Source organism: Petaurus breviceps, unplaced genomic scaffold (assembly GCF_028583685.1).
Source record: "Petaurus breviceps papuanus isolate PSGF00001 unplaced genomic scaffold, PetGlider_PUasm1.0 126, whole genome shotgun sequence".
Lineage (NCBI taxonomy): Eukaryota > Metazoa > Chordata > Mammalia > Diprotodontia > Petauridae > Petaurus > Petaurus breviceps.
The window spans coordinates 12,972,872-12,983,691 of NW_027185655.1; the positions used below are offsets into that span (position 1 = coordinate 12,972,872).

The window sequence follows — 10,820 nt, forward strand, 5'->3', positions numbered from 1 at the left end:
AATGGAGATGGGGTTGGGGAAGGGGACACGAAAGGGGATGGGGTGTAGGGAAGGGGATGGGGATGAGGTTGGGGAGGGGGAATGGAACGGAGATGGGGAACAGTGAGGGGGTCGGAACACAGATGGGGAAGGAGAATGGGACGGGAATGGGGACAGGGGATAGGGAAGGAGATGGGGATAAGGCTGGGGTTGGGGAAGGGGGTGGAACACAGATGGTTGGGGAAGGGGGGAGTGGACAGAGACGGGGATGGGGTCAGGAATGGGACAGGGCAGGGAGGGCAGGCGCGCTTCCAGGCGGAGGGGCCCCGCGGGCCCAGAGCGAGCGTCGGGCGCGGCCGGGGGCTCCCGGCGGGGGGCGGCAGGTGCCGGGAGGGGCCTGTGGCGGCAGCTCGGGAGGAGCCGGCCGGAGCAGCAGGAGCGGGAGGAGCCGGAGGAGGGAGAAGGGGCGGCGTGGAGGAGGGGCGGGCGGGCTGCGGGAGGAGCCGGGCCGGAGGAGCCGCCGCCGCCGCCGCCGCCGCAGGAGGAGGAGGAGGATCCCGAGCCAGCCTGCGGGAGGAGGAGGAGGAGGAGGAGGAGAATTAAAGATGGCCACCGGCCGCTGCAGGAGACGGCTCCCAGCCGTCAGCCTCGGGGACTGTCCGTCGGGCCGCGCTCGGCCTTGATGGAGACGGGGCGCCGCGCGGGCAGCGCCGAGGCGGAGGCGGCGGCCGCAGGCAGCGGGAGCCGGGCCCGAGGAGCCCGAGGCGGCGGCGGCTGGAGGCGGGGTGGTGGCCGCGGAGCAGGCGGCGGCATCGGCGGCATCGGCGGCGGCGCCTGAGCGGCTCCCGCCCGGCCCGGCCCCGGGGCCCGCGGACCCCCGAGCCTCGCCCGCCCGCGCTCGCGGTGAGTGTCGGCCGCGGCTGCCCGGGCGCGGCCTCGGCCCGGCGTGAGGCCGGGTGGGGCTTCCTCGGGGCCGGCGGGAGGGCGCGGGGAGGCCGGGCCGGCGGCCTGGGGGGGGGGGGGGGGGGGGCGCCCGGGGGGCTCGGCCGGGCCGCTCACCTGCGGGCCGCCCGCACAATGGGCCCCGGGGCCGGGGCTTTAAAGGGGCTCGCGTCCCCTGCCCAGCGCGGGGACGGCGACGCGGCCGGTCGGTCCCCGGGGCCGAGGAGCGGCCCCGTAAACAAGCCCATCGGAGCGGCGGGGCTCAGCAGCCTTTGGGGAGGGGGCGAGGGCGCATACCTTGTCTTGCCTTATGTAAGGTTAATAGCACATTGGCAGGTCGGCATTGCATCACAGACACAGAAATATTGGCTTTTGCGCCCAGACCCGATGCACACAATTCGACTTAAAAGCTCATCTGAAATATGTGTGCTCAGATTTACTACTGAAATTCTTCCTCCCTGAAAAAGAAACCACGATATAAACCCTAGTTTTTATAGATATTAAAAATACCCTTTAGATTCATTTATCATTTGGAATATTAACATTTCCTACTTTTTGTGTGTGCCATATATAGCGTGGCATAAGGTTACTCTGAGGGCTAGGTACGGATTTGACCTCTCTCTTAGCCAATCACTGGCCTTGACGGATATTTTTATTTTTGTATCATAGTTGTCTTTGAATAAATGGCATACCAGATTCTTTTGGTAACATTCTATCTCTAGCTCTATGACAATGTAGATTTCTTTTACCGGTAATGCTATTTCTCCCAGTTGAAATTGAGTCCAGGTATGAGATGTTGTTCTAACTTTAACGTTTCTGCAAAAGTAAGTCATGAGAAAACATGATATTCTGGCTTCTGAGAAATGGGTTGCCAAGATCAGTGAAAGGAAGACTAAAGAATTCCTTCTGGTAGAAGTAATTAGAAGGCTTTCTTTCTCTTAGTGCCTTCCCTTTGAGATTATCTCCAATTTATGCTGCATTTATCTTGCTTGTGCATAGGTTGTTTACATGTTTTCTCCCCCATTAAACTGTGAGCTCCTTGAGAACAGGCACTGTTTTTGCCTTTCTTTGTATTTCCAATGCTTATCACAATGCCTGGCACATGTAAATACTTGTTGACTTGATTAGTCAAAAGGGAGGAAAATTAGGGCCAGATGAGGTGTTTACTCTTTTGTTTTGGGTTTTCTTAGGGTATAAATGACCAATGATCAATTTTTTATTTTATCTTTGAACCTGTTTAAGAGAAAGGATTAATGTTATTGGGATAGTTCTGAATTGAGAACCTTCTTGATATTAGATAATTTATGGTTATCGCTTCTAAATGTACATATTGCAATTGTAAAAAATCAGATTTGAAATAATAAAACCAGTAATTGTGGATTTTAACCAATCTTAACAATAATGAACTCATATAGCCTTAGAACTTTAGGTTTGAAAAAGGTTTTTCAGGTTTTCTGTTCTAGCTTCCCACCCAGTGCAGGAATTCCTATAACATTCCTGATTGATAATCATCCAGGTTGTGATTCTAATGCTTTTTGGGGACTGGAAGTTTACTACTTAAGAAAACTGACCTTTCATTTCTGGACAGCTTTAATCATTAGAAATCTCATCCTTACATGAAACTGTTTCTTTGCAACTGATATAATTGGTTTTAGTTCTGTTTTTGTCCATATTGAAATTTTCCTCTATGAAGCAAAAATTTTAAATACTAAGATAATATTGCTCAGGTGGGTTATTTCTACATTTAATTAGCAAGCCCTAATTGCATCAATGAGGATCATTCTTGATTAGAGTTCCTCTAGAGTCCCTCTTCTACTAAGTTCTCTAAGTCAAATCAACTCAAAATTTTTTTATTGTTCTCTTGTTCTGGGCTCTGGGCTTGGAGGATGTGGGAGTTTTTCAAACCTATCTCCTTTCCATCACCTTTGAAAGCTTGCCCCTTCCATCATTGCTTCTTTAACTCTAATTTGAAACCTCTTTTTGGTTACTGATTCTTTCTTTGCAGCATGCAAACATGTCCCTATCTTCCCCAGACTTAAAAACCCTCACTGTACCTTATCATCCCCTCAAGTTGTTATACTATATCCCTCCTTCCTTTCACAGCTAAACTTCTTAAAAAAAAAAAGCTGTTTATACTGATCACCTCCAGTTTCTCACCTCAGATTTACTCAACTCCTTTCTGTCTGGCTTTCATCCTCACTACTTGACTCTTTCCAATAAATGCTTGTTGACTTTCCAAGATATCACCGTTGATCTTTTAAAGACTGTGGCCTTTTCTGACTTCTCATCCTTCTTGACAACTCTTGAAGCATTTCACACTGTTGACTACTATTCTGCTCCTTGATGCTCCTCTCCTTTCTGGGATTTTGTGTCATTCTTCTTGCTGGGTTTTTTCCCCTTACCTTTCTGATCAATCCTTTTCAAGATTACCATATACAGGAGAAAATATTGGCCAGCTCCTTGAGATCAGGGATTATTCTTTGCCTTTCTTTAGATGTTCAGGCCAGTTCCTGGCATAGTAGGCACTTAAAAGATGCTTATTGACTGACTTTTCTCTCTCTACACTCTTTTCTCTTGTTGATCCTTAGTTCCCATGATTTCAATGATCATTTTGTTGCAGATGCTCTTACATTTGCATGCCCATCCTTCATCTCTTGTGATGATCCAGCTGCCTGCCTAACATCACGATTCATTTTCTCCTCTGTAGATTTATCCCTTTCTTATTTCCCTATTTTCTTAAGGATGCTACCAGCCTATGAGCTACTACTCTTGACTCTTTACCCTCTCCCCTTTGCCCCCTGTATCCAGTTGGTTACGAAGTCCTATTGGATCAGGCTTCTCAACATTTCTTCCAACTGTCTGTCTTTGTCACTCACTACGAAACTGCCCTAGTTCAGTATCTCATTAATCTGGACGATTGCAATAATTTCTTGGCTGTACCTTTTTATCCAATCTTTTTCTCTCCAGACTGTCTTGCACATAGCTGCTAAATTGGTATTCCTGTTGCACTGGTCACAATTCCTCTGCTCAAGAAGCTTGAGTGGATCCTTATTGCCCCTTGGGTGAACCTGAATTCCTGTTAGGCTCAGCCAGATTGTGAGACTCTGAATGCTACTATTTACATACTCATTGCCTGGTACTCCCTCTCACACAATCTTCTATCCAGTCAAACTGGCTTAGTTATTGTCCTTGTTCCTCCTTCATTCTTAAAGAGGACCAGTGACATCATGGGGTGATGTCTTGATTGGATTTAAGTGAGGCAGAATTGCCCAAAGTCATCAGCCTTACTCTGCTGCAAGGTCCAGTGTCAAGATAACTGGCCATGGTTCCAGATGCAGTGGGTGATTTTGGTCTTTGGCTTAGTTAATGATGTTGGTAAAAGAGGAAGGGGGGAAGGAGGAAGTCCATCTTTTGACTTTTTTTATAGGCATACATGAATACTCACCCCAATCTCTGGGTCTTAGAACCCCTCCTTCCCTTCAGGTCTTAGCTTACCTTCTTTCAGGGCTCTTCCTGATTCTCCCTCTTACTCTGTATGTATCCTACTTTTTATATGTTTTGTATTTATTTATTTTATGGGTTTCATTTTCCCTTTGAGGACAGGGACTCCCAGTTTTATATTTGTACACTTAATACCTAGCATAGTGTTTAATATATAGTAGGAGCTTAGTAAATGTCTGTGTAATTGACTGGTCAGCATTCTAAATATCATTGGATAAGCATTTCATCCACTATGTGCTCCCCCCATGCCTTTCCCCAATGGTCTAACTACTGTATGGTCCTACAGCAGTTAGCATAATTTAGCTCTATGACCTTCGACAACTATTTAACCTTTCTGCCTCTGTTCACTTATCTGTAAATTGGGAATAATACTGAAAGTATTAGCTTGAGTTGTTAATGAGGTTCAAATTGAGATAATATGTGTAAAGTGCTTTGTAAACCTTAGAGCACACAAAAATGTTAGCTGCTATTTCTATTAATATTTTTTTCTTTTTTTTTCTTATCAATTTGTTTCCTAATTTGAGAGCTGTGGATATTCCTTTAATATCTTGTAGTGTAAAATTAACCTTGTCAGTAACATTTTAAAAGGACTTAGTGTTAATAACACTCACAACTGAGATTTGGCAGAAATAAAATCTCAGGGTTTGGGGAATTTAAAAACTGCTCATATAATCTAGGTAGAACCCAGAAAAATGTTTCATGATAGAAATATGTGCACTTGAACCTGGCTCCCAAGAGTCCTAACTGATACTAATTATGTGACATTGTGGAGGTCCTTTTACCCCTCTTGTGTATAGATTTTGGCTTTTGGAGTAACGAGATCCCTTCCAACTTTTAGCATTTTTATGTTTGGCCTTCTTTGGAATTTGGTTCTTTGCTACAAGAATCTTCTCCTCCTCTTCAGTTATCCAAGTCAGCCTTTTTTTTTGGAGGGCAATTGGGTTTAAGTAACTTGCCCAAGGTCACACAGCTAGGTTTTTTGTTTTTTTTGTGTGTGTTAAGTGTCTGAGGCCCGCTCTGCACTTAGGTCCTCCTGACTCCAGGGCCAGCACTCTACTCACTGCACCACCTAGCCAAGCTTTTTATAAAGCTGCTGAATCAGAATTGACCACATGGTAATCTAGGTACTAGGCAGCTCGGTATAAAGGATAGAAGACTGGCTTTGGATCCAGAAACACTGGGCTTCACCTCCTGCCTTTGGTACTACCTGTGTGACCATGGGCAGCACTCTAGAACTAGAGTTTGCAGAGTTGTTCATTTTCGTTAGTGAAAGTATTTCTACTTTTGAAGATCCCTGCAAGAATAAATTTAATAAGGATACATTACTCATTTCCCTCTGTCCCTTACCTCTTTTTTTCCCATTCACACCCTCTCCCACTCTAATTTTGTCCCACAAAATATCTTGATTCACCTGTAGAGAGATTGTAGGATTTTGTTCATGGTGCTTGATTGTGTTTTTTACCTTCACTTCTATTTCTTTAAAGTCTCTTTCCCTCTTTCTCCCTTGTGTGCTTTAAACAACAACAACAAAAAAAACCTATTTTATATTGATCCCTCTTTTGTTTTTACCCTGAAGGTCAGTGACTAGCTGTCTCTGAACTGTTTCTCTCATATAAATAACCTCTAAGCATGAGGTACTTTATTTCATTACCTATCTTCCGTTAGTAATTATACTTATTTAACTTTGTGTTTCTGGTATTTGGGGTGTTTGTAGGTTAAATTTTATACTTGTCTTTTTTTTTTTTTTACCTCTAATACTTTTTTTTTTGCCCTAATACTTGTTTCTTTTTTGACAAATGTGATCTTTTTCATTGATTATAATCTTGGGCATGCAAGGTCTGTCAAGCTTAAATTTCTTTGCTTTTTAGAATATATTATTTCATTCCTTTCTATGTTTTTTAGTAAATGTGGAATAATTTTGTATAATGCTAATTTCCTTTTTTTACATTTGAAATCTTTATTCTGGCTGCTTATAAAATTTGTTGTTTGTCACTAGAATATTGTTCACTTTAAGCACTGTATGTCTTGGAGTTTGAAGTGGAGTGCCTCCCCCCCTTCCCCCCCCCCCCCCCCCCCGTGAATGCTAGATGCTTTGATGCTTTTGATTAGTGCTTGAATTTCTGGATTCAGAAGTTCTGGGGAGTGTTATCGTGTTATTTCTTGCATTATAGTGTTTAGGATTTTTGATTGGTTTTGTTCTCTTGAGAGATCTTTAATCCTTAAATTGTTTTTGTACATCCTATCTTTAAGGTCAGTGACTGTCTTATATAGAAATTATTTATTCTTTTGACATTTCTTTTTGTTTTCTCTTTTACTAAATTTTCTTCCACTTCAGTATTTTTTTTTTTTGTTCCAGATTTGTTCATCTCTCTTTCTAGGAACTCTGAGCGGTAGATTCAATATACTGAATTTTAAATTATTACATAGATCTATAACTTTTTATAGATTTATTCTTAAATTCTTTAATGTTTTTTCATTTTTCTTTTGAACTATTATGGAGTTTCTTGTTTCATTTTCTCTTGGGATTTCATAGAATTCTGTGTTTCATCAGGCAAGGGTTCACTTTCTAGTGAAAAGGGGTGATTTTAAGACTGCTTTGTAATCTCTCTGATGATTACCTGGCTTCCTAACTTCCATCTTGCTCCCAGACTTGAAACCATATTCTCCATTCCTTCCCTCAGTCTGCTTCCTCCCCTCATATCCAGTGTGTGATTGGGGTCGATTTTACCTTTTTAACCCTGCCACCCCCCTGCTTACAAGCTGGTGGGTCTGCCTCACCCTAATCTCTCTCTGTCCAGTCCATTCTCTACTCAGATGCAGGAGGGATCTTCACGTGCAGCTCTGACCACATCACCTCTTCGGGATATGTTTGAGTATACAATATTTTTCCAGGGAGTCCTAATCTAGGGGGCAGGCCAGACAGAAGGCAGCAGTTTCCTCCCTGCTGCCCTCCTCACATGACTGGGCAGGATCTCTACCTGCTGCCTTTTGTGGCAGTATGAGGAGATTGCAGGGGGTAGAGTGTTTTGTAGAGGGCAACCCGAACGGGGTCCTAGCTACAAGATCAGTTTGTGTAATCCTTCCAGGAGTGTGGAGGCTGGTGGGGGAGGAGTGCTGAGTGAGCACTTTATGAGGTTCTCTCTTTTCCTGTGGATTCAGCTATAATTGCTATACATCTGGCACGAAACTCCTCATTGTGGGGAAGGGGGAAAGTTTGAGAGTGTGGACCAGGGAAAGTCAAGTCTGACATTTGGTTGGTCACATGACTTGGAACAGAAATAAATTATTAAGCTTAAGAGCCTTGTCTGAATTTTTTTTCCAAACAGTAATTATGTGCCGTGTTGTTTCAATACACATGGATTAAACCTTCTAATCAATTTTAACAGAACATTAGTTTGAGAAGAGTATCCTTCTATAGATCTAATTTAAAAAATGGGAATACTCATCTCCAGTTCAAATACTTTATAATAATGTAAATAGGAATTGATGTGTGTTTTAACCATTTCCATGAGAGTGGTTAGTGGTGGTTTTAGTAATATGATCCTCAAGTTGTAAAAGCTATCGCTGTATCCTTTTTCGGGTAGCTAAGAGTGCTGGGCCTAGAGTGCGGTACACCTAATTTCAAATCCATCCTCAGATACTAAATAGCTGTGGGACCATGGAAAAGTCACTTAACTGCTGTCAGCCTCAATTTCCTCCTCTGTAAAATGGGGATAATAATACCACCTCCTTCCCGGGGTTGTTTAGAAGATTCAAGAGAAAATAATTGTAAAGTGCTTAGTACAGTGTCTGACACTGTATAAATGTTAGCTCTGATTATTAGCTGTTACCTGTACTATCTCACTGTGACTCTTTATTGTGAAGTGAATATGTTAAGGAGTTCTGTCAGAGATGAGAGTTCAGACAGTGAGCTAAGCTTGTACTCTAGAAAATCTGAAACTGAATATCAGTTCAACTAACAACTAGCAAGCTATGCGCCTGTGACCATGGAGAGGTTACTATAAGATGAAGATAGTAATTGTATAACCCATGATCCTCACAGCACTGCTATGGGGAAAGTATTTTGCAAACCTTAAAAGTGCTATATAAATTTGAGTTGTTACTTTATTCCCAAATAGGTTCTCCAGTTGCTTTAAAAGATGATGATAATTGTGTGCACATGTGAGTCAAAAATCTGAAAGGGGAAATAGGACTGCAAACATTTTTACTACCTCAGTAAAGACTTGTTTGGGTAGTTTGCTATGTCAGAATATCAGTTTAGTAGCTAAAAAAACAGAATAATGGTAGAGCTTTTGGAAAACAATGATTTTTTTTTAAACTAGTCGGCAGATTTTGAAATTTTTTTTTTAAGTGGCATTCTTTCTTCTCTCCCTATGTCTATACTTTTCAATATGTTTGGAAAGTTTTCATTCTGCAGTTACTTTCTGAATGTATACTTGCTCTACAAATACTTCTTTAAGCAGGAAATGTATAAAAGTTTCTTGCTTTCATGCTGTCAAGTTTTGTCAATGTAGTAATTCTTAATGACATTCAGAAGTACTAATTAGATTTTTTTTTCCTCAGGAAACAAGTGAGTCTGTATATATTCAGGATGCAATAATGTTAAGATTTCAAAATATCAGTATTCATGGTAGTGTATGGAATTGCTGAAAATGAGATTAAGCATTATGACATTTTAGAATATAATCTCATTATTCACATGTGAATAAACTATAAGCAAATTTGTCATGCCATGAAGACTTCCAGGCCCCTTTTCCCAAAGGATATTCTGGGATTATCTTTTGGTTAATATTCAGGGAATGCATAATTTGGACATTATCTTGAATTAATCCTGATTATGAAGGAAAATGGTACGTTTCTGATTGTCATATAAATTTAAATCCATACAACAATCCTTCATCTCTAAAAGGAGAGCACTGAACTGGAGGATCTCTAAGTAAACTTAGCTAAAATTCTCTTTTGTACTTCTATTTAAAATACTCTTCAGTTCCTTTTAGTTCCCCTTCTATTAGTTCATAAGATTTTATTTTTACTCTGTTATTGGACCAAGTTGGTGGCAAGAGAGAATTAATTGCTGGTGTCAGAAATTACATCGTATAGGTGACTACAGAATATAACAAGTGGAGTCCTTTATCTACTTGACTCTGTGTGTGTGTGTGTGTGTGTGTGTATCACAAGTACACATCAAATACTGAAGATTTTTTGCCTTGATCATGGTTTGTTGATTGGGTTCTCTAGAAGATGGGGTCCTTTCTTAACCTCTGTCCTGCAGCACCCACTGGGTATCAACACCAGAATCCCTTTAGCCTGAGTGGATTTTTGTGCCTGATTGTCTTAACACCAGTCCCCTTTTTGGCTCAATAGGTCTGGAACTTCCTGGACCCTGTGCAGATTTCCTGACTTAAGAGCTCATAGAACCACAGGGCCCTAGGGGCACCAGACTATTAGGGAGCAAAACTTCCGAGAAGCAGGGCCAGCTGGTGAGGTCACCTTTTTCTGTTTTGTTTTGAAATCTGCTTCAGTTGCTACACCTTGAAGTGTCTTACGCAGGATACTGTTTTGATTGTTGATGCTTTCTGGAATTCCCATTGTGGTTGACTGACTTAGACTTTCTGATTTTCTTTACCAATTGAAGTACGGTGTTTTGTGGTGGTAGGTGTGTGTATGTGTGTGTGATATAATCAGTGAATGTATAATTTCAGATTGCTGAATTTTTAAGTGACCATTTGTGAAAAGCACCTTGGTTTATTTCTTTACCATCATAATGCTTTCTGCTCTGCTGAATGAATAATACTGACTTTCTGTGATTTTCACTGGGTTTACATGTGAATTTTGATGTGGTTAAGAGCTTAGATTTGTGGCTCTACCTCAATCTGCCCGTTATACATGAGGTGTACTGTAGTTAGAGAGTACTAACACTTTAGTACGTGTTTAGTTGACTACTAGGTGAATAAGGAGTTTCAAAGATAACTTTAAGTGGACGTGAAGTAAGTGCTTACCATGTAGGAGGCACTGAGGTTACTTATCTTCTACTAGAGGTTACAGCGCTCGGACCAATAATAACTGATTGGTTGTTGTCCTTTGTTTTCAAAGAGCTTCAAAATGACATCACTATGTTAGAGGCTAGTTGTTGGCAGTATGCTCTCTAGGGATGAACACATTGATAGTGAGGTGGATACACTTATTTACAGAGCTATCTCAGTGTTTGGGATCTCTGAAGTAAAATGCGGGAGAGAAGAGGTATTAGACCAGGGTTGGGGAACCTGCGACCTTGAGGCCACATATGTTGGTGGTGTGTGGGGATGCTGTTTATGGGGAACAGCTCGCCGGCCAATTTGAGTGCAATAATGGGTATTTAGAGGTGAATAACACGCAATGAGACTGGAAATGGAAAGGGA

The 10,820-nt window shown here is 42.1% G+C and overlaps 1 protein-coding gene across 6 annotated transcripts in view; it reads left to right on the forward strand.

Moving 5' to 3' along the window:
- The first annotated feature begins 841 nt into the window (after nucleotides 1-841).
- The window catches only part of WDFY3 (WD repeat and FYVE domain containing 3), a 325,015-nt gene continuing 315,036 nt past the window's right edge, over nucleotides 842-10,820 (forward strand). For all 6 annotated transcript variants that reach the window (XM_069093019.1, XM_069093035.1, XM_069093044.1 and 3 more), the window contains exon 1: nucleotides 842-882. The gene's annotated coding sequence lies outside the window, so the exon portion shown is untranslated. The remainder of the gene's footprint in view (nucleotides 883-10,820) is intronic.